Raw genomic sequence first — 27,745 nt, 5'->3', positions numbered from 1 at the left:
CGGCCAAAACTATGAGTGTTGATGACCGAAACGTAAACGCGCCCAGGATTCTTTAATCGTGGAAATATCCTGGGACCCCAAAATAGTGAGTAGTAGTCCATGAAACAGGTTAGAATCGGCCAAAACTGTGAGGGTTGATGACCGACACGTAAACGCATCCCGAAGTTCAGCGGTCATGGAAATCACTCTGGGACCCCAAAGCACTGAGTAATAGTCTACGAAATGGGCCAGAATCGGCCAATACTGTGAGTGTTGATGATCGACACGTAAGCGCACCTTGGGGTTCAACAACTATGAAAATCGCTTCGGGACCCCAAAACGGTGAGTAATAGTCCACGAAACGGGTAAGAATCGACAAAAATCACAGGTGTTGATGACCGACACGTAAACGCACACTTGGGTTCGTCAATCCCAGAAATCACTTCGGGATCCCAAAACGGTGAGTAATAGTCCAAAAAGGGCCAGACTCGGCCCGAACGGCGATTATTGATGACCAACATGTAAGGGCACCTTGGGGCTTGACAACCATGGAAAATGCCTCAGGACCCCAAAACGGTGAGTAATAGTCCATGAAATGGGCCAGAATAGACAAAAACCGCGAGTGTTGATGACCAACACGTAAACGCATCCCGGGTTCGTCAATCATGGAAATCACTCCGGGACCCCAAAAACAGTGAGTAATAGTCCTAGAAACGGGCGAGAACCGGCCCAAACTACGTATCTTGACGACCAACACGTAAGCACACCTTGGGGTTCGACGACCATGGAAATCACTTTGGGACCACAAAACGGTGAGTAATAGTTCATGAAACGGGTCAGAATCGACAAAAACCGCGAGTGTTGATGACTGACACGTAGATGCACCCAGGGGTTCGTTTAATGTGGAAATCACTCGGGACCACAAAACAGTGAGTAATAGTCCACGAAACGGGCCAGAATCCGCAAAAAATGTGAGTGTTGATGACCCACACGTAAGCGCACCTTGGGGTTCAACAACTATGGATATCGCTTCGGGACCCCAAAACGGTGAGTAATAGTCCACGAAACGGGTCATAATTGGCCAAAACTGTGAGTGTTGATGACGGACACGTAAACACACCCTGGGGATCGAGAATCATGGAAATCGCCCTGGGACCCCAAAATGCTGAGTAATAGTGCATGAAACGGACCAGAATCGGCCAAAATTGTGATTGTTGATGACTGACACGTAAACGCACACCGGGATTCGTCGATCATGGAAATCACTCCGGGACCCCAAAACTGATTAATAGTCCAAGAAACGGGCCAGAATCAGCCCAAACAGCGAGTCTTAACAACCAACACGTAAGCACACTTTGGGGTTTAACAACCCTGGAAATCGCTTTAGGACCACAAAACGGTGAGTAATAGTCCACGAAACGGGTCAGGGTCGGCAGAAACCGCAAGTGTTGATGACCGACACGTAAACGCGCCAGGGTACGCTAATCGTGGAAATCACTCCGAGACCCTAAAACAGTGAGTAACAGTCCATGAAACGGGCCAGAATCGGCCAAAATTGTGAGTGTTGATGACAGACACGTAAACGCACCACGGGGTTCATCAATCATGGAAATCGCTTTTGGACCACAAAACGGTGAGTAATAGTCCATTAAATGGGCCAGAATCAACAAAAATCGCGAGTGCTGATGACCGACACGTAAACGCACCCCGGAGTTCATCAGTCATGGAAATCACTCTGGGACCCCAAAACAGTGAGTAACAGTCCATGAAACGGGCCAGAATCGGCCAAAGCTGTGAGTGTTGATGACCGACACGTAAACGCACCCCGGGGTTCGTCAATCATGAAAATTGCTTTGGGCCACAAAACTGTGAGTAATACTCCATGAAACCGGCCGGAATCGACAAAAACCGCGAGTGCTAATGACCGACACGTAATCGCACCCCGGAGTTCATCAGTCGTGGAAATCACTCCGGGACCCCAAAACATTGAGTAATAGTCCATGAAACGGGCCAGGATTGGCCAATACTGTGAGTGTTGATGACCGACACGTAAGCGCACCTTGGGGTTTAACAACTATGGATATCGCTTCGGGACCCCAAAACGGTGAGTAATAGTCCTTGAAACGGGTCAGAATCGATAAAAATTGCGAGTGTTGATGACCGACACGTAAACGCACACTAGGGTTCGTCAATCATGGAAATCACTCCGGCACCCCAAAACGGTGAGTAATTGTCCAAAAAACAGGCCAGAATCGGCCCAAACTGCGACTGTTGATGACCGACACGTAAGTGCACCTTGGGGTTTAACAACCATTGAAAATGCTTCTTGACCCCAAAACGGCGAGTAATAGTCCATGAAACGGGCCAGAATAGACAAAAACCAAGAGTGTTGATGACCAACACGTAAATGCACCCCGAGTTCGTTAATCGTGGAAATCACTACGGGACCCCAAAACAGTGAGTAATAGTCCAAGAAATGGGGCAGAATCTTCCCAAACTGCGTTTCTTGACGACCAACATGTAAGCACACCTTGGGGTTCGACGACCATGGAAATCACTTTGGGACCACAAAACGGTGAGTAATAGTCCACGAAACGGGTTAGAATCAACAAAAATCGCGAGTGTTGATGACCCACACGTAAATGCACCCTGAGGTTCCTTAATCGTGGAAATCACTCTGGGACCCCAAAACAGTGAGTAATAGTCCACGAAACGGGCCAGAATCGGCCAAAAATGTGAGTGTTCATGACCGACACGTAAGCGCACCTTGGGGTTCAGCAACTATGGATATCGGATCGGGATCCCAAAACGGTGAGTAATAGTCCACGAAACGGGTCATAATTGGCCAAAACTATGAGTGTTGACGACAGTCACGTAAACACATCCCGGGGATCATGAATCATGGAAATCGCTCTGGGACCCCAAAACGCTGAGTAATAGTGCATGAAACGGACCAGAATTGGCCAAAATTGTGAGTGTTGATGACTGATACGTAAATGCACACCGGGGTTCGTCAATCGAGGAAATCACTTCGGGACCCAAAACTGAGTAATTGTTGGGGATATAACTACTGAGTGTAAACCGGCCAGGAGGGCCCGGTTCACCCTCAACTATATTGAAGCCCATGAAGATCCTGAAGGTGGCATTTTACTAATGAAGTTTAGAGGCCCGGAGCCCAAAGGAGGATTAAGGCCCATAGTGGTAAACTGCCATGGTTATGTAACTTGTAGTGTAAGTTAGGAAAGGAGAGACCGAGCCGGACACTTGTATGTGTCGGTCTCGGGACTCTGTAGACCAGATGGGCGTCAACCTATGTATATAAAGGGACGACCCGGCGGCGGTTCAGGGACAAGAAACAACAAATCGAGACTCAGGCAAAGCATATTTGCTACATGGTCATCGAAACCCAATCAATCCCATCACAACTAGACGTAGGCTTTTACCTTCATCGAAGGGGCCGAACTAGTATAAACCTCCCGTGTCCCTTGTCTGGTTTAACCCCTTCAAGCTAACCCATTGCGATGGCTCCATGACTAAGTCCTTTCATGAGGACATCTGACATGTTAATTCCACGACAGTTGGTGCCCACCGTGGGGCTATCGCACGATGGTTTCGAGTTCTTGAAGGGCAGATCTGAAGGACTCAAGGGGTACGTGGTTGGCCGGATGACCAAGAGTCATCACGGCAAGCTCCACATCGACGACGAAGGATGGGGCCCCGAGGCCGGCTCAATCGAGTACAGATATCGGGTCCCCTTTGGCGGAATTCATGTCCTCATCGGCAAGATCGGTGAACCGGGCCCTGAGCCGGACATCTGCACCGACCTCGTCGAGACGGCTCAGCGTGCGAGTCCTGCCAGGGTTAAGCCCGCCATGAAGCGTGCGTTCATAGGGTGTGTCCATGGGATCGGATCTGAACCGGTGTCTGAAGGCGAGACGGCTGTTTATTCCGACGGCGAGTCACCCACTGGCGAAACCGAGTCCTTGTACCAGATTCATAATGGTGTGTTTGAAGGATATTCCAATGGCAACAGTATTCCGGACCTCCTTGAACCACCAAGCCGGGTTGCTGTTTACATGGCTGGAACACAGCCCACTTTGCAGTCTTCATCTACAGCGGCAATGAATACCGGATCAGCGGCCGCGACAGGAACCCCGGCGCGCTGACTGGCTCAAGTCCTCTCCGGCTTGATGGATGCATGGGCGACCTTGTTAACCACGGCAGTCACCCCGGAGACGCAGGATCAGCACAATGCGGACATTGCAAGGCTGAAGGACCAGATAACACAGGCTAAGGAGGACCTGGCAATTGAGGATGCTAGGATGGCTGAAGAACGGGCCGCTTTGGATGCCCAGTCACAGCAGATACAGGCGCAGAATTACCGGCTCATGCCGGATCGTACCGCATCAGATGACGTAATGCGAAGGAAGTACCGGTCTCGTCTGTCGTCGGACTATGAAGGACTGAACCTCTTTCAAACACCAGGCGCGGCCGAGCAATCCGGCAGCTGCAAACCGGACCAATGTGCCTAGGGCAGCACCGGATCAACTACGGATGACGGAACCACCCCGACGAACGGATAACCCGCCGCAATACGTGTCCACCCCGCCGGGTCACTTCTCGAGCCCTCTGGATAACATGATTGCCGCAGCATCGCGCCTGGCAGCCATTCCGATGGAGGGCGATTCACTAGCAGCAATTGAAACGCGACGGGCTAGGGACCTTCTTCAAACCTGCATGGTGCAGCAGCAGGCTTATTCCTATAGCCGGGATAGAATTCATTCAACCCCTCGTCCGAGCCCAAGCTATAGCAGGCACATGGAAGAACCGGAAGTGTCTAGCAGTGCGCGGTGTCGTAAATGCTCAAGACGAGGTGGATAATGGCAGAGCACGAAGGGAGGCCGCTTTGGGTCATCATCAACCCACTCCGGTTCAGCCGGCGGTGTTAGTAGACCGAGGCACCGGGCTTGCCTTTAGTTCCTGGGGAGTGCCGTGTCTCATTCCAGCTCTCCGTAATGTGCGTCTGCCCAAGGATTTCAAGGGTCCACGTAAGGTACCTAATTACACTGCGGATCAACCACCTGAGGCGTGGTCGAGAGTTATGAGATGGCAATGGAGATGCTGGATGTGGATGAAGCGGCATGTGCAACGTACTTCACGACGATGTAGGAAGGGACAACCCGTACTTGGTTGAAAAATTTACCAGTGAACTCCATCGAGTCGTGGGATCAGCTGAAGGCCCGGTTTATAGCCAATTTCAAAGACACGTGCAAACAGCCTATGTCCATTGTGGATCGGGTTGCTTGTGTCTTAGGGGAGAACGAGTGAACAACTCATTGGGTGCGCCGGGTTTCAGAAGTTTTGCATTTGTCCGACCGGATTAACGCTGGTCAAGCAATCATAACGCTGGAGCATAATTGCCGGTTTAAGTCACTGAAGATGAAGTTGGGACGGCTCAAGCGCCACTACAATGACATGGGAACCCTTATGGCAGCCTTGGTCAAGTATGCCGATTCTGATAATACCAAGGATCCCGATTCTGATGAGGAGAAACCGGAGAAGGGAAAGAAGAATGGCGGTGCAAAGGGACAGCATCACAACCAACGAGGCCATGGGAATAATGATAAGCGCAAGGCAGATAGTTCAGATCTTGTGGCTAACACCAATATGCAGCGTCGTAAAGGTAAACCGCCCTAGCGCGGTGGAGGGATGAATGTGGAGCGTTTGTTAAACAAGCCCTGCCCAAAGCATGGGACCAAGGAGGCCCCTTCCACACATCTTTGGAAAGATTGTTATATCATGAAGGAGTTCAAGAATTCTGATGTCTTCTGGTATGATCAGGGTCCGTCGGGCGGTTCAGGTCCAGGTTTTCATGGTGGCGGCGGTTCAAGCTCAGGATTTCAGAATAATCAGGGCAACCAGAATAACCAAGGTGGTAATAGCCAACAGAATAATCAAGTAAATCACCAGCAGTCAGGTTATCAAAGTCACCCCAAGCAGTTGAATGGTGGGCAGTATCATGTGTTCACTACTAGCCTGTGTAAGCGCGATCAGAAGCTTCACAAGAGGGCAGTTAATGCTGTTGAACCGGCAGTGCCACGTTATTTACGGTGGTCCGAGCAGCCCATTGTGTGGAGCAGAGAAGATCATCCGCCCCGGGTTGACAATCCGGGTCAACTGGCTTTGGTGGTAGCACCTCAGGTGGGAGGTTACAAGTTTACCAAAGTCCTGATAGATGGAGGGAGCAGTATCAACATCCTGTACTATGAGACTTTTCGTCGCATGGGGTTGACAGACAAGAGTCTTAAACCGTCCAACACTGTTTTTCATGGTGTAGTACCAGGTAAATCGGCATATCCTGTTGGCAAGGCCTCTTTGGAGGTTGTGTTTGGAGATGAGCATGATTCCAGGTCTGAAAAATTGACCTTTGAAGTGGTGAAAATCCAGAGCCTGTATCACACACTGTTTGGACGGCCGGCTTACGCAAAATTCATGGCGAGGCCCTGCTATGTCTATTTACAGCTTAAAATGCTGGGTCACAAGGGGACTATAACAGTACATGGAATTCGAAAGATCGCTTTGGATTGTGAGGATGCGTCTTACGCTGAGTCGGTTTGTGCTACAAAGGAGCTGAAGTTTTATAAGGACAATGTTGGTCCGGCAGACATGACTCCTTTGAAGAAGCCCACCATTGAGCATGACCCGACCCTGAAGTTCAAACCGGCTGATGAGACTAAACTTGTTGACTTTGTTCCCGGCGATTCATCCAAACAGTTTAGCTTCAGCACCAATCTGGATCCAAAATATGAAAGCACGCTCTTCGAGTTCATCCGTGAGAACCGGGACATTTTTGCATGGAAGCCTTCTGACGTGCAAGGTGTACTGAGGGAACTCACTGAGCACACTCTGAATATTGATCCCAAGTTTAAACCGGTCAAGCAATTTCTTTGGCGGTTTAACGAGGAAAGACGCAAGGCCATTGGTGAAGAGGTAGCCCGGCTGTTGGCTGCTGGGTTTATCATCGAAGTGTTTCACCCCGAGTGGTTGGCTAATCCGGTGCTCGTTCTTAAGAAAAACGGCACTTGGCATATGTGTGTGGACTACACAGATTTGAACAAGGCTTGTCTAGCAGATCCTTTTGCTCTCCCGCGTATTGATCAGATTATTGATGCGACGGCGGGTTGTGAACGCCTGAGTTTCTTGGATGCTTATTCAGGTTACCATCAGATTAAGCTGGCAGTTAAGGACAAGGAGAAGACAGCCTTCATCACTCCCTTTGGAGCATTCTGCTATGTTTCTATGCCCTTTGTGCTCAAAAGTGCCCAGGCTACTTATCAGCATTGTGTGCAAAATTGTCTTCACACACAGATTGGGCGTAATGTTCATGCCTATGTGGATGACATTGTGGTAAAATCCAGGAAGAAGGAAACCTTGATAGATGACCTTAAGGAAACGTTTTACAATCTTCGGGTTTACAAAATGATGCTTAATCCGGACAAGTGTGTTTTTGGTGTTCCGGCAGGCAAGCTCTTAGGCTTTCTGGTGTCCAACAGAGGCATTGAAGCTAATCCGAAAAAAATCAAAGCGATTACATCTTTGGTTAAACCGAAGTGTATCAATGATGTTCGGCGTTTGGCAGGTCGAATTGCCACCCTTAGCCGGTTTATCAGCCGTTTGGGAGAGAAGGCGATTCCTTTGTATCAGATGTTGAAGAAGACGGACGATTTCGTCTGGAGTGACGCTGCTGATGCGGCGTTTGAGGACTTAAAGTGGCAGTTGGTTGAACCGCTGGTTCTTGCTGCCCCGATTGACAAAGAGCCCTTGTTATTGTACGTGGCTGCTAATGCCCGTGCTGTCAGCGTGGCAATTGTGGTGGAGTGCAAGGAGGCTGGTAAGGAATATCCGGTTCAATAGCCAGTTTACTATATCAGTGAAGTACTTATCGAGTCAAAGCAATGGTATCCGCATTGGCAGAAACTGGTTTATGGTGTTTTTATGGCAAGCCGGAAGCTCAAACAATACTTTCAAGGCCATCCCATTACAATGGTCAGTTTAGCTCCTTTGGGCGATATAATTCAGAACAGGGAGGCGACTGGCTGGGTTGCAAAGTGGGCAATTGAGCTTGGCCCGACGGTTTGAAGTATATGCCTCGGACATCGATTAAGTCACAAGCACTTGTTGACTTCATCAATGATTGGACCGAGTTACAGGCACCAGAGGACAAACCGGATAATACTTACTGGACCATTCACTTTGACGGATCCAGGCAATTGGAAGGCTCGGGGGATGGAGTTGTCCTCACTTCCCCTCGAGGTGATAAAATTTGTTATGTTCTCCGCTTAATGTTTCCTTGTACTAACAATGCAGCTGAGTACGAGGCCTTACTCCATGGTCTCCGTGTGGCTAACGAAATGAACTTAAGTCGGGTTCGCTGTTTTTGGAGATTCTGATCTGGTGGTTTAGCAAGTCTCTGGTACTTGGGATTCTAAGGATCCACTCATGGCGGCTTACAGACGCGAGGTGGACATTGTGGCAGGTCACTTTAAGGGTTATCAGGTTGAGCACATTGACCGGCGCAAAAACGAAGCAGCAGATGCTTTAAGCCGGCTGGGATCTCAGTGTAAACCGGTACCACCCAATACCTTTTTAGATATCTTGCATAACCCGTCTATTAAGTTGCCTACAGAGGAGGATTTAGTTGTTCCTGATCCGGAGGCCCAATTGGTGGACGCTTTACATACCACTCCAGATTGGACGGTTCCATATTTGGCATATTTAAACCAGGGCAAATTACCAGATGATGAGGTCTTCGCCAGACAGATAATCCGGCGGTCCAAGTCCATGGTTATTCACAATGGCGAGTTGCACCGTTGCAGTGTTTCAGGCGTATTCCAACGTTGTATTTCTCCTGAAGAAGGACAAGAGATCCTACGTGAAATCCATGAAGGGGATTGTGGTCACCATGTCGGTTCGAAGTCCCTAGTAGCTAAAGCTTTTCGTCATGGGTTCTATTGGTTGACAGCTCATGCTGATGCGGAGGATCTGGTAAAGCGGTGTGACGCTTGCTAGAAATTTTCACGTTGAGCTCATGTTCCAGCTCAGGAGCTACGGATGATTCCTATCACTTGGCCGTTTGCCACTTGGGGGCTTGATATGGTGGGACCTTTTAAGCACTCCCAGGATAAGAAGACCCACATGTTGGTGGCGGTTGACAAGTTCACTAAATGGGTTGAAGTGGAGCCCTTCAGCAAGTGTGATGCGGCTACGGCGGTTCAATTTCTCAAAAAGATCTTTTTCCGTTTTGGGTTTCCATACAACATCATCACAGATAATGGCACAAACCTTTCTAAAGGTGAGATGGAGGAGTTCTGTCAACGAGAGCACATCCGGCTTGATGTAGCATCCGTGGCTCATCCCCAGTCCAATGGTCAAGCTGAGAGGGCGAATCAAGAGATCTTGAAGGGTATTAAGCCCAGGCTTATGGTTCCTTTGAAGAGGACGCCGGGTTGTTGGGTGGAAGAGTTACCGTCTGTATTATGGAGTATAAACACCACCCCAAACCGATCCACGGGTTATACACCTTTCTTCATGGTTTACAGGGCTGAGGCTGTCCTCCCAAGTGATATACGTCATGACTCGCCCCGGGTTGCCAATTATGTTGAACCGGAAAATGAGCAAGCACGTAAAGAGGCGTTGGACCTGTTAGATGAGAAACGGGACATGGCTTTGGCTCGATCAGCGGTTTATCAACAGGACCTACGGCGTTATCACAACCGCCGGGTTAAGACACGAACCTTTCAAGAAGGCGACTTAGTGCTCCGGCTCATCCAGGATCAGACCGATATGCACAAGTTATCCCCACCTTGGGAAGGACCCTTTGTGGTCAGCAAAAATCTACACAACGAATCATACTACCTCATTGACGTTTGAGAAGACTCACGCAGTTCTGAGGAGGAGACCCGGCGACCATGGAACATAGCTCTCCTTCGGCCTTACTACACCTGAGCCATAGGCTTTCCTTATGTACATATTATGACAATGTATGTATTATGATCAATATAATAAACCGGCATCCTTGCTACAAGCAGGGCCTCTGCCATTCTTCCAATATTTCTTGCTTACATGGGGGCTTCAGCTGATAAAGCGAAGTACTACCTATTAAACCGGCTATCATGCCACCACACAGCTTGGGAGCTTCACAACCAAGGGGCCAAAGAGAGTTTGGATGTTATTCACAGCTCAAACATAGGCACCCATTGAGCACAGCTCACAAAGTTACTTGGGGGCTCTTTTGTGCAAAAGCCACAAAAAGTTTGAAAGGACCCTTGTAATTGGGTATCGACCCATGGCTTGGGAGCCTGGTGTATTCACCTAAAACCCCGGGTTAACCTGCCTTCATCAAGTAAGCCACCCCTATCCAGGTAATCCTGGCACAACCCGTCGAACGTTTGACAAGTCAATCTTATATAGACCCTGAACTTGACAAAGTTAAAACGACGATTGGTTAGTTGGAGGCCCATCTTAAAAGGCTTTGCAAAATGGTTTAACTCAGTGGCCTGGCAGCCCATGAAAAGCCTCAAATTTGGGCCTGGCAGCCCTTGAAAAGCCTTGACTACATGTTTTTCTTGTTCACTTTTTTGCTAAGTTTTCACCTTTTTTATGGATTCATCTTGAACCGGTGTCCTTTGACCCGGTGTGGCTTTTCATTCATCATGTTAACCCGGTGTTTGTTAACCCGGCTTGGCTTTCAGCTATAAGTTGTCAAACCATCTTATCAAACCGGTATTTGTTACCCCGGCCTGGCTTTGACTATATGTCGCCAGTGTAATCATCTGGTGTTCATCGTAACCCGGCATGACTTATTCATAACATCATTATAGGGTAAGAGTTTAAACAGCTCAAAGATTTGGGTTTTCACCCTCATTAAGTGATTCCATATCACAGGTATGAGTTACTTCATATTTATTCCGCTTTGGTTATTAGCCAGGCTTTATCTTGGGCACTATGATCCGTCCAGCGGTAAACCGCCAGGACAGCTCTTTTCCATGCAGACACAGGGATTGCATAATATTATAAAGATATATAAGCCAGCATTGAAATTGGCATGGCGGATCAAGCAAAGCATATCCCAGTGCACGATGGCAGCAGATCAAAGTATTTTAACTATCCTATTACAAGGCGCTTTACGGCCCAAAATACGGAATTATTCTTTCCACAGAGCACAGTTTATGAAACATCAATCAGATTGCCGGATCAGGCCTCATCACGATGTTGACGTGAAGTGGATGGATCATCTGGCGTCAGTTCAGCCTCCTCCTCCTCATCCAGTGGCTGGAAGTCAACGGTGGTCCAGTCAATCCGGGATAAGGCCTGAAAGACAGCCTCTTCACTTATAAGTTTAGCCGGATCAACGTCAGGGGCGTAAGTGTGCTTACGGATTGGTGGGATAAGATTTTGCACTTCTGGCATGACAGTGTCAACCCGTTTGTTGTTGGCATCATAGAAGGACCGGTGCACAGTCAAGTTAGCTTCGTCTGCCAATTGACTCGCCAGAGGACGCATAATCCTTGTCACATTTTTGAGGGCTTCATTATCATACTCTGCCTAGTTCTCTTGTTCACTAGGGAAGCCCTTGGCAATATCCACCAGATCAAGGTCAGCTATCCATGATTTAGCCCGGGTAAGTGCCAACAAAGCGCCAGCCCTGGCAGCAGATCGCTTCATCTCTTCTATCTGCGCTGGCGTCATGGATAACCTTGCTACAGTATCCTTGATCAAAGTGGGGCCCGGATTGTTGTATGAAGCTGCACAGATAACCCGTTGGGCACCGGTATATAGTTGTTCAATCAGAGTATATGCTGCCTTCAGCTTCATCCGCATATCAGAGCCCAGATGAGCAATGCGGCCACCTATAACGGTTTAAGAATTTCATGTTAAACCGGTAAATTACAAACATGGTCATTCAAGAAGCCTTAGCAAGACTACTTACCAAACACTGCAGAAGTCATGGCATTCACTTGGCGCTTCAACCCCGTTAGAACTTCCACCACCGGTTTAAGTGCTGACTCGGCGTCTTCCGCCCGCTTCAGTAATGCATTCTTCTCAGACTCCTAGTTGACACGTTCTATCTTGAACCCTTCTTTGAGTTGCTCCATGGTTGCTAAAGCAGTTTTGAGCTCATCCTTGGCCTTGGAAGTTTCTACTTGTTGGGTCTTGTGGTTCTCTTGAAGATCGGCAATTTGAGAGCCTTGGTGATTTATATCAGCCAGCCACAGAAAGATGAGGAGCATGTCAGTAATTTATCAAAAGTCCCAAGCATATAACAAGTTATACACTTGGCACTTGGGGGCTAATGCGGATTGCTTCTTTACTACTGATTGTTTGAAGTCCCAAAGATCAATACAAGTTTTAATCTTGGCACTTGGGGGCTAATGTGTCTTTGCTCAAGAAAATATACAAGGAAAGTCAACAAAGTATAGAATGGAGTATAAAAGTCCCGGTTTGTCTTCACAAGAAAAACCGGCCCTTGGGGGCTACGACATCGAAGTGTTCTTTATCTTTAAAGAACCGGTTTACCTTTAAGAGATAAACCGGCCCTTGGGGGCTACAATACAATGAATGTACAGAAATAAGATGGTGTTTGGAAGATTACCTCATAACGTTCCTTCATCAAATTCACCAAACTGGCCTCATAATCTCGACTGGTGTAAAGCCGGTTCAAGAATCTGGAATGAAGATTCTGAGCAGAAAGGTTAACATAGTCTGACTAATCGGTCTTCCCCTTCCCCATGCCCATAGCAACAAATTCGTCCTTGGCAGTGTGCTTCGATAAAGCAACTGGATTGCCTGGGGCGGTATAACCAGTACCAGTGACAACAACATCATCATCATTTTTGGCTGGGCTCGGTGGATTGACATTGTCTTTGGCTAGACATGGCGGTTTGGCAGCAGGGCTTGGCGGATTAGCAGCCGAACCCAGCGGATCAGCAATTGGACTTGAAGGCTGTCGGGGGTTGGATGCGACATATGCCAACGGGTGGCTTATCATGGTGGGGGCGAGTAGAACGTCGCCGGTGCCTGGAAACGGGATGAGGCGCAGACATGCACGCCGGCGAATCTTACCCAGCTTCGGGGCTCTCCGGGGAGATAACACCCCTACTGCTGCTCTGCGGGGTCTCCGCATGATCACTATGGGGTGATAATACAAAGGTGCTCCTTGAGCTATTTCGGGAGGCAGGAGGAAGCAAGGCTGGCTCTCTCCCCTCCTTGCTATGTGTCTAAATCTATCTAAGGCCGAACCCTTTGCATGGGTGTCCCGGGGGGTTTATATAGGCCTACCCCCCGGGGGTACAATAGTAAACTGACTGGGTGTGGCCCCCAGCTGTCTGTCTCTCACGCCGCCGCCCTTCCTGCCGGCCTCTGGGGCCCGCCGACTGGCGGGCCCCGCGGACAGGCCGAGCACTGTGCGACGCTCCTGATGACGCAGGCTTGGTCATGGGGTCGTGGGAACAGTGCCGCCGTCTGTCAGGCGATCACTGTCGCCATTTCCCGTCCAATCTGGTTTATGGCTGGCGGGGCCCTGACGAGGAGGCGGCCGACTGCGGGGAGGCCGACTCCAAGCGCTCTGGCCATCTTCTACTCTCCCACAGACAAGGGGCCCGGTGATCTTCGGGCCGTACAGGCCGCCGTCGTGGGCACAGTGCCTCGCGCACTGTGGCTGAGGTCAGGGGAGGCATGGCAACAGTGTCGCGCCTCGCTGGAGATCTTTCAGCGATACGGCTCACTGTAGCCATGCCCACCCCTCGTGGGTCGGAGGGGACGGCCACGTCGGGGCCGTACCCTGCATCGGTCTTCGAGAAAGGTCGCGGGCCGACTCCCATAGTCGGCCCCCAAAGGTCGTGAGCCCAGAGTCGGCTTGCTTTAGTGTCGCCGTCTGGGACTCGGCTTCTCCGAAGATCGCCAGCTGGGACTCGGCTTCTCCGAAGGTCGCCAGCTGGGACTCGGCCTCCCCGAAGGTCGCCAGCTGGGATGCGGTCAGAAGGGCGCGGCTTGCCCCGATGTCTTGAAAGATCCTGGGTCCCGGGTCGGCCTACCCGTGGCCCATTACTCCGACAGTAGTCCCCGAAGCTGGTGAAGCCCGGCGGGCACCGCCTCGAGGGGCTTCAACAGTTTCAATTCTCCTAGTGCCGACTCTGAGACTCGGCCGCTGTTGCTTTGGGCCGCCTTGCCGAAATCGGGCTCGTTCAGCGAGGGGCCACTGTTCGCAAGTCGCGGCGGGAAAACGGGCGGCGTATCGGTCACGCTTCCCTGCCATTATTGAGACGGTCCTATCGTGTGGCGCCACGTGGAGGCGATAGTCTGCCTACCCACGCGCGTGACGGGACGGGCCGTCAGGTGGGGCCCGCCATTACCGCGCCTCAGCCACCGAGCGGATCCGATGTGGCCGCGGACGGTTGGCATCCCCACGTCGTTACTGCGCGCAGTAACTTCGTGGGGGTTAATCGTGGGCGGCGTGGGGCCTTGGGCGCAGTTAATCCCCACGTCGCCCCCTCGGCTTCTCAGCCCGTAGGGCTATAAGTAGGCGGGGAGCAGCGGGGCGGCACTGCACGCGCACTCTCTCCCCCGCTCTCCCGCCTTTCTCCTTCCTTCGCCGCGAGCCACGGCATTCTTCCTCTGCTGCGAGCCAAGGCATTCTTCATCGCCGGCGATGAGTTCTTCTTCCACCGCGCCCCCCGCCTCGCGCTCCAGCGTGTGGGATGGCTCGGACGTGGAGGCGGGGGACATCGAGTTCCTTCGCCGGACTCGCCGCCTCCCCAACGCGGACCTGGTGCACGCCCATCCGCGCCGGCGGGAGAGATCCGGCCCGCGCCGGAGGAGGGCGAGCGGGTCATCTTCCGCTCGTTTCTCGAGTTCCACAAGCTGCAGACGCACCACCTCACCCCCAACGCGGTGGTGCTTCTCTCCGCCTTCGCCACTCTGTGCGAAGGCTACATCGGCGTTCTCCCCACCCTCGAGCTGTGGGGGGAGTTCTTCTCTTCAAAACTCGGCACTCAGGCCGCCGGCATGCCGGCTCAGTGCGGCACCTATATCGCAGTGCGGCGCACGACGGCCGACAATCCTTTTCCGCCCATCCCGCTGGTGAAGTCGATGAAGATGTGGCAGAAGTCCTACTTCTACGTGAAGAACATCTCCACCGATGGCGACTGGGTCAATCTGCCGCCTTTCGACCCCAAGCCTCTGACTGGCCGGCTGGCCAGTTGGTCCCATCGGTCAAAATCACTTTCGACCTCCGGAGCCGGCGCCGTGGCGCGACTCCGAGTCATGCTGCAGTCGGAGGGGCTCGTCGCCTCCGATCTTCTGGCCGCCTTCGTGGCGCGCCGGGTTCTTCCGCTCCAGGGCCGGCCTCACCTCATCTGCCAGATGAGCGGCCGCCACGATCCGAGCCGGCTGTGCACCAAGGACATGCCGCGCGGGGAGGTGGCGAACTTGGTGAACTACACCGCCCACTGCGGGTTCACGGAGGACTGGCAGTTCGGCAAAGAGCCGTACTCGCGCGACAACCCCCCTCCAATGGTAAGTCGCATCCATCTGTAGTCCGATCTTGTTTGCGTCTGACTTCGAGCTCTAATCTTCGTTGGCATCTTCTGAGCAGAACCCCATCACGGCGCCCGCAGCCGGCGCCACAAGAGAGCCTCGCGACTACGTCCCAGATCGCGAGGCCAGCGATGTTGACGACCCCGACTTGGGGGCGGCGGCGCTGGAGGCCGACGCCGAAGGCGGCGGAGAGGGGGCAGACGGCGGCCTCAGACCGTCGGCGACCTTCGCCGACTGGCCCGAGGATGACGTCGACGCGGAAGTCGTCCCGCGCCGCCAGCCGAAAGCCGGCCCCTCCGGCCAAGCCGGCGCGAAGAGGCGTCACGCCGGGTCGAGTGTGCCCGGCGGCAAGCCAAAGAAGTTCAAGGGAGCCGCCGCCGCGACTAAGCGGGAGGAGGCGGCCGCGAAGGCCAACCGCTTCCGAAAGGAAGTGAGAAGGCCGCCGCTAGTTTCTTCGTGAGTCTCCCTTACTCCTTTATTCTTTGTTGGATCTTATTTGAGTCTTTTCTGATTTTCCCTCCGATCTTCTCCAGAGCTCCCCTCTCCCTTGAGAGAGCCGGTCGCTTTGAGGCTTGGAGGGGCTCCTCGGCCCGTGCCGGAGCACGCCGGGCTTTGGAGTTCGTCAAGGGGTGGTATCCAGGGCTGGACCTGGACCGTCTGGCCGCATTCCGGTCAGAGGCCCAGGCCGAGCTGGAGGCCGTAGAAGGCGCCCTTGTCGAGCGCGCGGCGGCCATCGCCGAGTACACGGACACCAGTGTCTTTGTGCCCGAGCGGACCGAAGGTGGCGAGGAGGTACCGCCGGAGTGGTTCGGGATGCACCCGGAGTACGAGGAGGACTCGGCGGAGGTGATCGGCTCCAGTGCCGAGGAGGAGGACGAGTCGGAGGACGGAAGCGAGGAGGAGGCGCTAGAGGACGAGGCAGGCGGCCAGCCTCAACCCGATCGCGCCTCCAGCAACGAGCCGCACAAGGACAAAACGACCGTCGCCGGAGGCGATCAAGCTGAGACCGCCCAACCGACTGCCCCGGCATCCGACACCGCCGTCACCTCCGACCCTCCGGCTCCGGAGGCCGCCCCCTAGAGTGCTTCTTTTTATCTGTCTTTGTTGTTCTTTAAAAAACTTGTCAGGTTCGAACAATTCCACCCGCGGGGTGTATTCAGCCAAGGGCCTTATGTAAATATTTATCTAATTTCCGCCTTTCCTTGCTTTTGTTCTTTAGACTTTTTCCTTTGCCGCCTTCCTTCAGTTGTCGCCATGCCGGCTGGGCAGCCGCTCTGCGGACTGCCGCCGGATCAAGTGCTTAGCTACTTTAGGGAGGCAAGTACTTAGTCGTTTAGAATATCTCAGCAAGTTGGCTAGAAACTGACAGGCCGACTATTCGAGAGTCGGCTATCCTTGATGAAAATTGAGACGGCGAGCCAACTGCTCGTGAGTCGGCTCGGCGAGGGGAGGCTGGTAGCCGGCTTGGGCTATGCATTGCTCTTAAGTCCTTAGCCGTTTTTCATGTGTGCGCTCGTTCTTTCCTGTCCCCTGCTTACCGACAGTCGCTCTGCGAGCTGCGGCTTTCGGCAGGAGACGGCTTTGAGCGCAGCACATTACTTGTCTGACTTCAGGGAGCGTTTCATTGCGCAAGACGGCGAGTCCCCGGGCCGACTAAGTTGGACCCGGTGCCAAGCAGTATGATAAAAAGGGAACAGCATATTCGGAAGCGTAATCCTTATCATACAGATAATCAAAAAGGCAGTCCCCGAGCTCGTCCCGGGGGGCCTAAGGTCTTAGTACTTTAATACAAAAGAGGGTAGCGCGATACATACTGCATCAACTGTAAAATCTTCGAAGAAGATTCGCGTTCCATGGGCGCTCTGTTTCTTTGCCGGAGTCGTCCCTCTTGCGTGCTCGAGGCTTCTGAGCGTCGATCAAATAGTAGGCGTCGTTCCCTAGCACCTTGCTGATGATGAAGGGACCTTCCCAAGGCGCCGACAACTTGTGCTGGCTGGCTATTCTCTGAATCAGCCGGAGCACAAGGTCGCCCTCTTGGAACGATCTTGGCTTGACCTTGCGATTGTAGTATCGGCGCAGACTCTGCTGGTAGATGCCGGACCGACTGAGTGCCAACAGTCGGCCCTCTTCCAGCAGATCGACGCCGCCTTGGTGTGCTTCTTCAGCCTCCTCTTCGGTGTACATGGAGACTCGCGGAGAGTCGAACTCTATATCCGTTGGGATGACGGCTTCGGCACCGTAGACGAGGAAGAAAGGCGTGAAGCCGGTTGACTTGTTTGGGGTTGTGCGCAGACTCCAGAGGACGGCAGGTAGCTCTTCGACCCAACAGCCGGCCGAGCGCTCGAGTGGTTCGACCAATCGAGGCTTGAGGCCGGACAGGATGAGGCCGTTGGTTCGTTCCACCTGGCCATTTGACTGCGGATGGGCAACGGACACTAAGTCCAGTCGGATGCCCTGCGTCGTGCAGAAACGAGCCAAGGCGCCCTTGGCGCAGTCGGTGCCGTTGTCTGTGATGATGCTGTGCGGTATGTCGTACCGCACTGTGATGTCGGCAATGAAGGTCACTGCTGTAGGCCCGTTTAATTTCTTGATGGGCTTCTCTTTCACCCACTTGGTGAACTTGTCCACCGCGACAAGCAAGTGAGTTAGGCCGCCTCGGGCCGTCTTGAATGGTCCCACCATGTCCAGGCCCCAAACTGCGAAGGGCCAGGCAATGGGGATTGTCTTCAGCGCGGAAGCCGGCTGAAGGGGCTTGGATCGGAACATCTGGCACCCCTTGCATTTTTTGACTAGTTCCTTAGCTTCTTCCAGGGCAGTCGGCCAAAAGAAACCGTGCCAAAAGGCTTTGGCCACGAGCACCCTGGAAGCCGCATGGTGGCCGCACTCGCCCTGATGGATGTCTCTAAGGATCGCTTGGCCTTGCTCTGACTCTACGCAGCGCTGGTGGACACCAGTGACACTGCGTCTGACTAGCTCTCTGTTGATTGTGGTGTAGGCTGCTGCTCGGCGTTGCACTTGCCGAGCTAGGGTCTCGTCTGCTGGTAATTCCTTGTTCACTAGGAACTTGAGGATGGGCTGTGCCCATGAAGGTGCTGCTATCCCTTCAACTGCTACCACAGCGACTTGGACAAGGGTGGCTGTGCTGGGAGGCGGCGGGTTGGAGTCTGCCGCCGCTTGCTGGATCGAGGGAATCTCTGGGCTGGCTGGGGCAGCTCCCGGTCCGACTGGCGCAGTCCCCGGGCCGGGCTTGGAAGTCCCCGGGCCGACTGGCGCAGTCCCCGGGCCGGGCTCGGAAGTCCCCGGGCCAACTAGCGCAGTCCCCGGGTCGGGCTCGGAAGTCCCCGAGCTTGTTTCAAGTGTGGCTTTCTTGAGGTCGCCTGCTGGGGCCTTGGAGTCGGATCCGACTATTTCTGGCGGAGCCGGCACGAAGATGGAGTCGGATTCTGGTGAAGGCTTGATAGACGGCTTGAGGAGGCGCTGAAGGGCGACGCGGGAAGGTATTGCCTGGCGAGTGGAGCCGACTCGTGCCAAGGCGTCTGCTTGATCATTGTCGTTTCTTGGCACGTGAAGGAATTCGCACCCCTCAAAATATCCGCTGAGTTGCTGCACCAGGAAGCGGTAGCTCGCCATGTTTGCGTCTTTGGCGTCCCAGTCGCCGGATGATTGCTGAACCACCAAGTCGGAGTCGCCGTAGCACAAGATCCGGCGAATGCCGAGTTCTTTGGCAAGCCGGAGCCCGTGGATGAGCGCTTCATATTCGGCGACGTTGTTGGAGGCGGCGAAGTGGATTTGCAACACATACTTGAGCTTGTCGCCCTTGGGGGAGGTGAGGACGACGCCGGCTCCAAGGCCGGTGCGCATCTTGGAGCCGTCGAAGTGCAGCCGCCAATGAGTAGAGTCGGGCGCTGGCGGCAGGTACTGGGTCTCGGCCCAGTCGACGAGGAAGTCGGCCAGCGCCTGCGACTTGATGGCGGTGCGAGGTTGATAGTAGATGGTGTAAGGGGCTAGATCGATAGCCCCTTGGCCACTCGGCCGGAGGCGTCTCGGCTTCTAATGATCTCGGCGAGTGGAGCGGTGCAAACCACCGTGATTGGATGCTCTTGAAAGTAGGGCTTCAGCTTCTTGGCGGCAAAATGCACGCCGTAGCACATCTTCTGGTAGTGAGGGTAGTTCTGCTTGGAGGTCGACAGTACCTCGCTCAGGTAATACACCGGTCTCTGGACCGGAAGCGCCTTGCCTTCCTCCTTGCGTTCGACTACAATGACTGTGCTGACAACCCGGCTGGTGGCGGCGATGTACAAGAGCATGGGCTCTTTGGGAGTTGGAGCCGCCAACACAGGGGGAGTCGCCAGCATCTTCTTCAGTTGGAGAAATGCCTCATCTGCCTTGTGGTTCCACTCAAAAAAAGGTGGTCTTCTTCATCAGTTGATACAAAGGCAGAGCTTTCTCGCCCAGCCGACTGATGAATCGGCTGATGGACGCCAAGCAGCCGGTGAACTTCTGCACATCCAACAGTCGGCTGGGTACCTCCATTCTCTCAATGGCCTTGATCTTCACAGGGTTGCACTCTATGCCGCGTTCGGAGACCAAAAAGCCGAGGAGCTGGCCGACTGGGACTCCGAACACGCACTTCTCAGGATTGAGCTTGATCTGGAATCGGCGCAAATTTTTGAAGGTCTCTTTGAGGTCTTCCAGTAACGTCCCACGCTTTTCCGTCTTCACCACCACATCATCCACATAAACATGGGCGTTTCTGCCGAGTTGCTTGAGGAGGCACTTCTGCATGCAACGCTGAAAGGTGGCGCCGGCATTCCTCAAGCCGAACGTCATTGTCAGGTAGCAGAAGGCTCCAAATGGCGTGATGAATGCGGTCTTCAGTCTGTCTGCTGGATTCAGCTTGATCTGGTGATATCCTGAGTATGCGTCTAGGAAACTCAACAGCTCGCATCCGGCTGTGGAATCTATCACCTGATCAATCCTTGGCAGAGCAAACGGGTCCTTCGGGCAGGCTTTATTGAGGCTGGTGTAGTCGATACACATCCGCCACTGCTTGTTTTTCTTCAATACCAGTACTGGGTTTGCTAACCACTCCGGAAAAAAAACTTCCATGATGAATCCGGCTGCCTGGAGCCGGGCTATCTCTTCTCCAATGACTCTTCTCTTCGCTTCTGACAGGTGGCGCAAGGGCTGCCTGACGGGCTTCACATCCGGCCTGACGTGTAGCTTGTGCTCGGCGAATTCCGTCGGTACACCCGGCATGTCCTTGGGGGACCATGCGAAGATGTCCCGATTCTCACGGAGGAAATCGACGAGCTCGCCTTCCTATTTGCTGTCAAGGCCTGTGCCTATGACAGCGTATTTCTCTGGGTGCTCTGGGTCCAAGGGTATCTTCTTGGTTTCTTTAGCCGGCTTGAATGATCCTTCTGCCTTCGACTCCTTGGGGTCGGGCGACATCTCCGGCTGCTTTCCGGCCATCTCCACGACCCGGTCAAGGAGCCGCTTCTCGGCTGCGATCACCAAAGACTCGGCCAGCCGACTGCTCTCGGCCGCGCAAGCGGACGACTTCTTGTAGTCGCCGGCAATGGTCAGGATCCCCTTGGAACTCGGCATCTTCATCTTGAGGTAGGCGTAGTGGGGAACCGCCATGAACTTGGCCAAGGCAGGCCGGCCAAGCAGGGCGTGGTACGGGCTCTCCAAGTCCACCACCTCGAACCAGACTGGCTCTCGGCGGAAGTGGTCTTTGTCCCCAAAGAGGACGTCTATCAGAATCTTGCCGATTGGTGAGCAGGAGAGGCCGGGTACAATTCCATGGAATACTGTGCGGCTGCTCTGCAGCTGCCTTCGCCTGATTCCGAGCTTCTCCATTGTGTCCTTGTACAGGATGTTTATGCTGCTGCCTCCGTCTATCAGGACCCGCGAGAAACGAGCGGCCCGCCTATCAGTGTCCAAGGTCGCTCCTAGGACCAGGGCGTAGGAGCCCGGACTCGGCATCACTTCTGGATGATCCGCCCGACTCCAGCTGATAGGCTTCTCGGACCAATGCATGAACTCTGGGGCATCCATTGCTACTGCGTTGACTTCTTGCTGTTGTTGGCGCCTGCTGCGCCGGTCATCTGCCATACTGGTGAACACTACGTATGCTCCGTGCTCTTCTGGGAACTCATCTTGGACTGCGCCGACTGGCCGAGCCACCGGCTGCTGGGGCGGCGGTGGAGGCGGCGGCCCTGCAGGCGGCGGAGGAGTGAGGCCGTCTCCCTTGGCAATCCTGGCGAGCCAGTGGCACTTTCTTGTGGTGTGGTTCGACGGCTTCGCGCCGCTGTGGAACTTGCAAGGACCATCCAAAGTCTGCTCATAGGAGAAAGCCGGCAACCAGTTGGACTTGCCGCCTTTCTGCCGCTTGGCCGGAGGCTGCCCCTCCGGCTGCTGATCTTCTACCGCTGCGACCTGCCGACTGTTGGAAGTCGGCTGGGGGGCCTTGCGCTTGTTGTCGTTTTGCAGCTGTCGTCGGCTGGCGTCTCCAGCCGGGGTTCTGGGGGCCTGGGGAATCACCTTGCCAGCCGCGTTGACTTGAATCTCCGTCTTCATAGAAGAGTCGACCGTGGCGTACTTGTCTGCTATGACTAGCAGTTCGTCGAGGGTTTCGGGCTCGTCGCAGAGGAGCTTGTGCTTGAGGAGGGTGCCCTCTCGGCACCCGGCCGTGAAGTACTCGATGGCCTGCACCTCGTGCACGCCCTCGCAGGAGTTTCGAAGTTTGCCCCAGCGCATGAGGTAGTCGCGTGTTGATTGTTCAGGGCCTTGCACGCACAAGGAGAGCTGGCGCGGCTTGGGAGGTCGCTTGTACGTGCTGGTGAAGTTACGAATGAAGGCTTCGGTGAAGTCGACCCAGCTATTGATGCTGCGGGGCTTCAGGCTGTTCAGCCATGTCCGGGCCGTGCCCTGGAGCATGAGGGGAACATACTTCACGGCGACTCGCTTGTTGCCGTTTGCTATGTTGACGGCTGTGGAGTAGTCTATCAACCAGTCTTCCGGCTTCACGGAGCCGGTGTACTTGGGCGTGTCTCGGGGGAGCGTGAACCCTTTGGGGAAGGGCTCGTCTCTGATGTGGGGCCCGAAGCAAGGCGGACCCAACTCATCTTCTTCTTCTAACGCCAGGGATCGGTGGAGTCGGTCGATCCGATGGCGGGCGTCATTCTCTCCGACTCCCTCTCGGCGGCCAAGGCGACCTCCGAGAGTCGGATGCTCAACAGGCGGCGGAGAAACTCGCTGCTCTCTTCAGGGTGGGGGAGGCAGATAATCGTCCCGTCGCTCCACTGCTCTTGGGCGACTGTCTTGGTCGCGCTCGATGGTGATGCGAGTCCGGCTGTGACTGACAGCCGGCTCCTTCTCTTTCCTTCCGCGGACTCCGCCAGTCGGCGTCCGGGAGGTCGCGCTTTGATCTCGGCGAGGGGGTAAGTCGTCGTTCGGCTGCTGCAGCGCGTCTGCGCGGCCGCCTGCCGCGTTTTGCGTAGCAACCGCATCGAGGAGCTGCTGGACTCGCTCCGTCATTACACGGCGCTCTTCGCCTTCGAAGTTCTTCAGCTCCTCGGTCGCCGCTTGGGCGGCGCGGATGTTCTCTGCAGGGGTGGCGTACATGGGGCGTTTCGCCCCGAGCAAGTCGGTGATGGCTGCGCCGCGCTCTCGGACCGCACCCAGACGGCTCGGCCCAGTCGGAGCCGGCGAGCCGCCCACAGCGCGATCCACCTCGCGCTGGTATGCTTCTGACAAGCGCCTCATGCTTGCCAACTTCTTGGCGCCTTCGATGATTTGAAGGCGGCGTTCTTCCAGCGTCTCGGCGTCCGCGTCCTCTGGAATGGGCGCGGTCAGGTCTTGTAGGGCCGCTGGCAGCGGGTCCTGGGCGTCTTCGCCGGAGTGCTTGCCATGGCCGATGACGAGCACCTCCGTGACGGTGCTTCCGCCACTCTCCTCGTACGGAAGCGGCTCGTCGTAGACCACCATGTTGGTGGGGAAGATATCGAGCGATACGGCGTCGGAGTCGACCAGCATCGGGTCGGAGGAGCCTACGGACTCCAAATCTACGGCGGGCTCGCCAGCGACGTGGAGTTGGTCGAGGAGGCCCGCGAGAAGGCTCTCGGGGCCACCCGCGTCTGCACTTGGTGCAGGCTCGTCGGAGAGGCGCACCTCGTCGATGAGTTCGGCGAGGCCGCTCGTAGCGCAGGCGGCTTCGGCGCCGCGCAGCGTGTCGATGCAGACTCCATCTGGCGAGCCGGGCTGGCTGCGCTCGCCAGGGAGGAAGAGGGTTCCCGTCCAGAACAGATCTCCGGACGACGGTGCACCTCGCCCCATGGTGGGCGCCAAATGTCGGGGGTTGGATGCGACATATGCCAACGGGTGGCTTATCATGGTGGGGGCGAGTAGAACGTCGCCGGTGCCTGGAAACGGGATGAGGCGCAGACATGCACGCCGGCGAATCTTACCCAGCTTCGGGGCTCTCCGGGGAGATAACACCCCTACTGCTGCTCTGCGGGGTCTCCGCATGATCACTATGGGGTGATAATACAAAGGTGCTCCTTGTGCTGTTTCGGGAGGCAGGAGGGAGCAAGGCTGGCTCTCTCCCCTCCTTGCTATGTGTCTAAATCTATCTAAGGCCGAACCCTTTGCATGGGTGTCCCGGGGGGTTTATATAGGCCTACCCCCCGGGGGTACAATAGTAAACTGACTGGGTGTGGCCCCCAGCTGTCTGTCTCTCACGCCGCCGCCCTTCCTGCCGGCCTCTGGGGCCCGCCGACTGGCGGGACCCGCGGACAGGCCGAGCACTGTGCGACGCTCCTGATGACGCAGGCTTGGTCATGGGGTCGTGGGAACAGTGCCGCCGTCTGTCAGGCGATCACTGTCGCCATTTCCCGTCCAATCTCGTTTATGGCTGGCGGGGCCCTGGCGAGGAGGCGGCCGACTCCGGGGAGGCCGACTCCCACAGGGCCGACTCCAAGCGCTCTGGCCGTCTTCTACTCTCCCACTGACAAGGGGCCCGGTGATCTTCGGGCCGTACAGGCCGCCGTCGTGGGCACAGTGCCTCGCGCACTGTGGCTGAGGTCAGGGGAGGCATGGCAACAGTGCCGCACCTCGCCGGAGATCTTCCAGCGATACGGCTCACTGTAGCCATGCCCACCCCTCGTGGGTCGGAGGGGACGGCCACGTCGGGGCCGTACCCTGCATCGGTCTTCGAGAAAGGTCGCGGGCCGACTCCCATAGTCGGCCCCCAAAGGTCGCGAGCCCAGAGTCGGCTTGCTTTAGTGTCGCCGTCTGGGACTCGGCTTCTCCGAAGATCGCCAGCTGGGACTCGGCTTCTCCGAAGGTCGCCAGCTGGGACTCGGCCTCCTCGAAGGTCGCCAGCTAGGATGCGTTCAGAAGGGCACGGCTTGCCCCGTTGTCTTGAAAGATCCTGGGTCCCGGGTCGGCCTACCCGTGGCCCATTACTCCGACAAAGGCGTGGTATGTGGACTTGATGTTTCAACATGTGTTTCCGGGTCAGCCTTTGGCGGATTGGCATTAGTAGATGGGTCTTGCGGGGTAGAGTCATCCATGACAATATCAGGATGTTCACCAGCATTGTCTGGGGTGTTCTCCGGTTCAACATCGTCAGTGGGGCCGCTGGTCTTGGCTTTCTTCCTCAATCGGGCCTTGGCACTGCAGTGTCAAAATAAAGATTAGTATGATAAACCGATGCATGAAGAGACAACCCGGAAAATAATGCACTTACCCATCGACGGTCTTGAGGGAGGCAGCTGAGTAGTTGATGAACCGCCAGATGAATTGGAAGACGCCTGGTAATTCGGGTCAGACGGATTAAGTGGGTATCGAAAGAAACCCTTCAAAGGATAACGTTTTTCGGGAGAACAAATAACCTCTGGACGACGCTTCCGGGTTGGAGTATCCGGTAAACCGGAAGAGATGACTTGCTGGCCACTATGTCGGGTTGTGCGACGCCCTTCAGGTTGCTGTGTCTTTAAAGAAAATGGATCCAAATAAGCAAGAGGGTGAGAGCGTTTCACTTTTCGAACTGCACAGCGAAATCTTTGAACCGGCACAAGATCTGAACCAGAGGAAAGAGAGATTACCTCAACATGGTCCACACGGCTGACCTCCGCATCATCCCGATGATAGTCATTGTTAATAAGATGTATGAAAAAGGAGCCAAGGGAGTCAAGTTCTCCTCTTGATCTGAATCTTCAGCATCTTCGGGCGGATCAGCAGCTTCACCGGTCTTCTTCTTGGCTACTTTCTTGGTAGCTTTGTCTTCGTACGAGGGGCTCTGGCCGGTTTATCTGAAGTCTTCCTTTTCCAAAAAAAGCTATTGGGCTGGAAAGATTAAACAAAGATTTATTAGAACAATGTTAAAGCGGAGGCGGATCAAGAAAGTACAAAGTTAAAATATTTACCGCTGGCGTTTTGTTGGCGGTGTAAAAGGGGGCCAACCCGGTTTGGCTGCATGCGGCGATTGGTTCATCTAACATCTTCTTCACCGATTCAGTGACTTCGTCATCAGTCACATCTATTTCATTAAACCGTTGAGGGTCGTTGGCGTTGCCGGTATACTCATGCATTAATCCGGAGCGGCGACTTAACGGCAGGATGTACCATTTAACCCAACAGCGCACGAGATCAACGCGAGTTAAACCATTGGCCAAGAGAACCCGGAGCTTGGCGAGTTGAGGAGCATAAGTTTGCCGCTCTTTGGCAGTTAATCGTCGAGGTAATGGGTGACGTTGCTAAGCCGGTGAGTGCGGTAACACGGCAAGGGATTCTCTTCAGCAGGGGCAGTGTTCTAACAGTAAAACCAAGTTTGGTTCCAGTCTTTGGGATGACTGTGGTGTGATGCATGTGGGAAATCAACTTCCTTCCTCTTCTGGATTGATACCCCGCCAAGTTCTGTATTAGGGCCATCAGAAAACTCAGTCCGGCGGTTTAGATGGAAACAATCCCGGAACAACTCAACGGATGGTTCCTCTTGAAGGTAAACTTCGCAAAATACTTGAAAGTTGCATATATTTGATACAGAATTTGGGTCGATATCTTGTGGATGGAGTTGAAAGCTCGCAAGGACATCCCGGAAATTTTTTGATCCGGGAGGACTGAAGCCCCGGTCTAAGTGCTGCATAAAAACAATAACTTCTCCATCCTGAGGCTCAGGAGGGCACTCAGGGCCAGGAACTCGCCAGTGAAGGAAATTTTTTGAGGCTAAAGCGCCCGTCACTACATATCCATTGATCTGTGTTTCCGTGATCCGGGACGGAACCCAGTTGCAAGCGGCGAATTGTTTGGTCATCTTGGACAGCAAACTGTAAAGGTAAAATGAAGGTCGGTTTACGATTGACGGTTCAAGAAGTATTAGTTGGTGTTAAACCGGAAAATTTGATCAAGGCATATGTGTGAGATAAACGGGAAATTGCTATTCAGATCAAAATGGCGGTTTAAAGTGAGGGCTAATGATATACGGTGGATTACCAACTGCTACAAGTTTAAACCGCCCTTAGGTGGAGGAGCCAGAGATGAAAATCTGCTAAGTGTTGCAGAAACAGGTTTCACACAATGATGAAATTTATTTGGATCTACCATGCTTCAGTAAAGAAAAATTTCTGCAGCCTGTAATGGCGTTAAGCGGAACAGAGAAGGTTGTGCGCACTACTGAGGATCCTTTTACAGAGAAGGAAGATCTACTAATACTAAAAACAGGATGCGGAGCAACTACCGCATGAGATTCATCCTACTGATTGGATCAAAGAAACTATATACGAAGAACTAGGATGAACACTTATGAACACGAATGAACTTGTTAACCCTAGCACAGATCTAAAGATGCGAGAAAGGGAAAACCTACCTGTGCAGATCTACTGCGGAGGGATGCTGCGAACTCTGGTTCGATTCAGGTTGATGCAACGGCCTTTGTCGATGCAGTTCTCAAGGGTCGAGGGCGGCGGCGGAGCTTCAGAGCTTGAGCATCACGAGGACGAAGAAGAAGGCACGGAAGGGGAAGAAAGAAAAGAACCCTCGGGCTTTATTTATAAGGAGAAAATGATAAAATGGCAGGCGCAAGAATCGAGAAGCCTGAAGTGGCAAAGAGGGCGCGCTTGTCGCCTCGATTTTCGGGATACCATTAATGAAGGGAATCTTTTTA

Source organism: Triticum dicoccoides, chromosome 4B, assembly GCF_002162155.2.
Source record: "Triticum dicoccoides isolate Atlit2015 ecotype Zavitan chromosome 4B, WEW_v2.0, whole genome shotgun sequence".
Lineage (NCBI taxonomy): Eukaryota > Viridiplantae > Streptophyta > Magnoliopsida > Poales > Poaceae > Triticum > Triticum dicoccoides.
The sequence above is the reverse complement of the archived record's forward strand: the minus strand, read 5'-3'. Positions refer to the sequence as shown.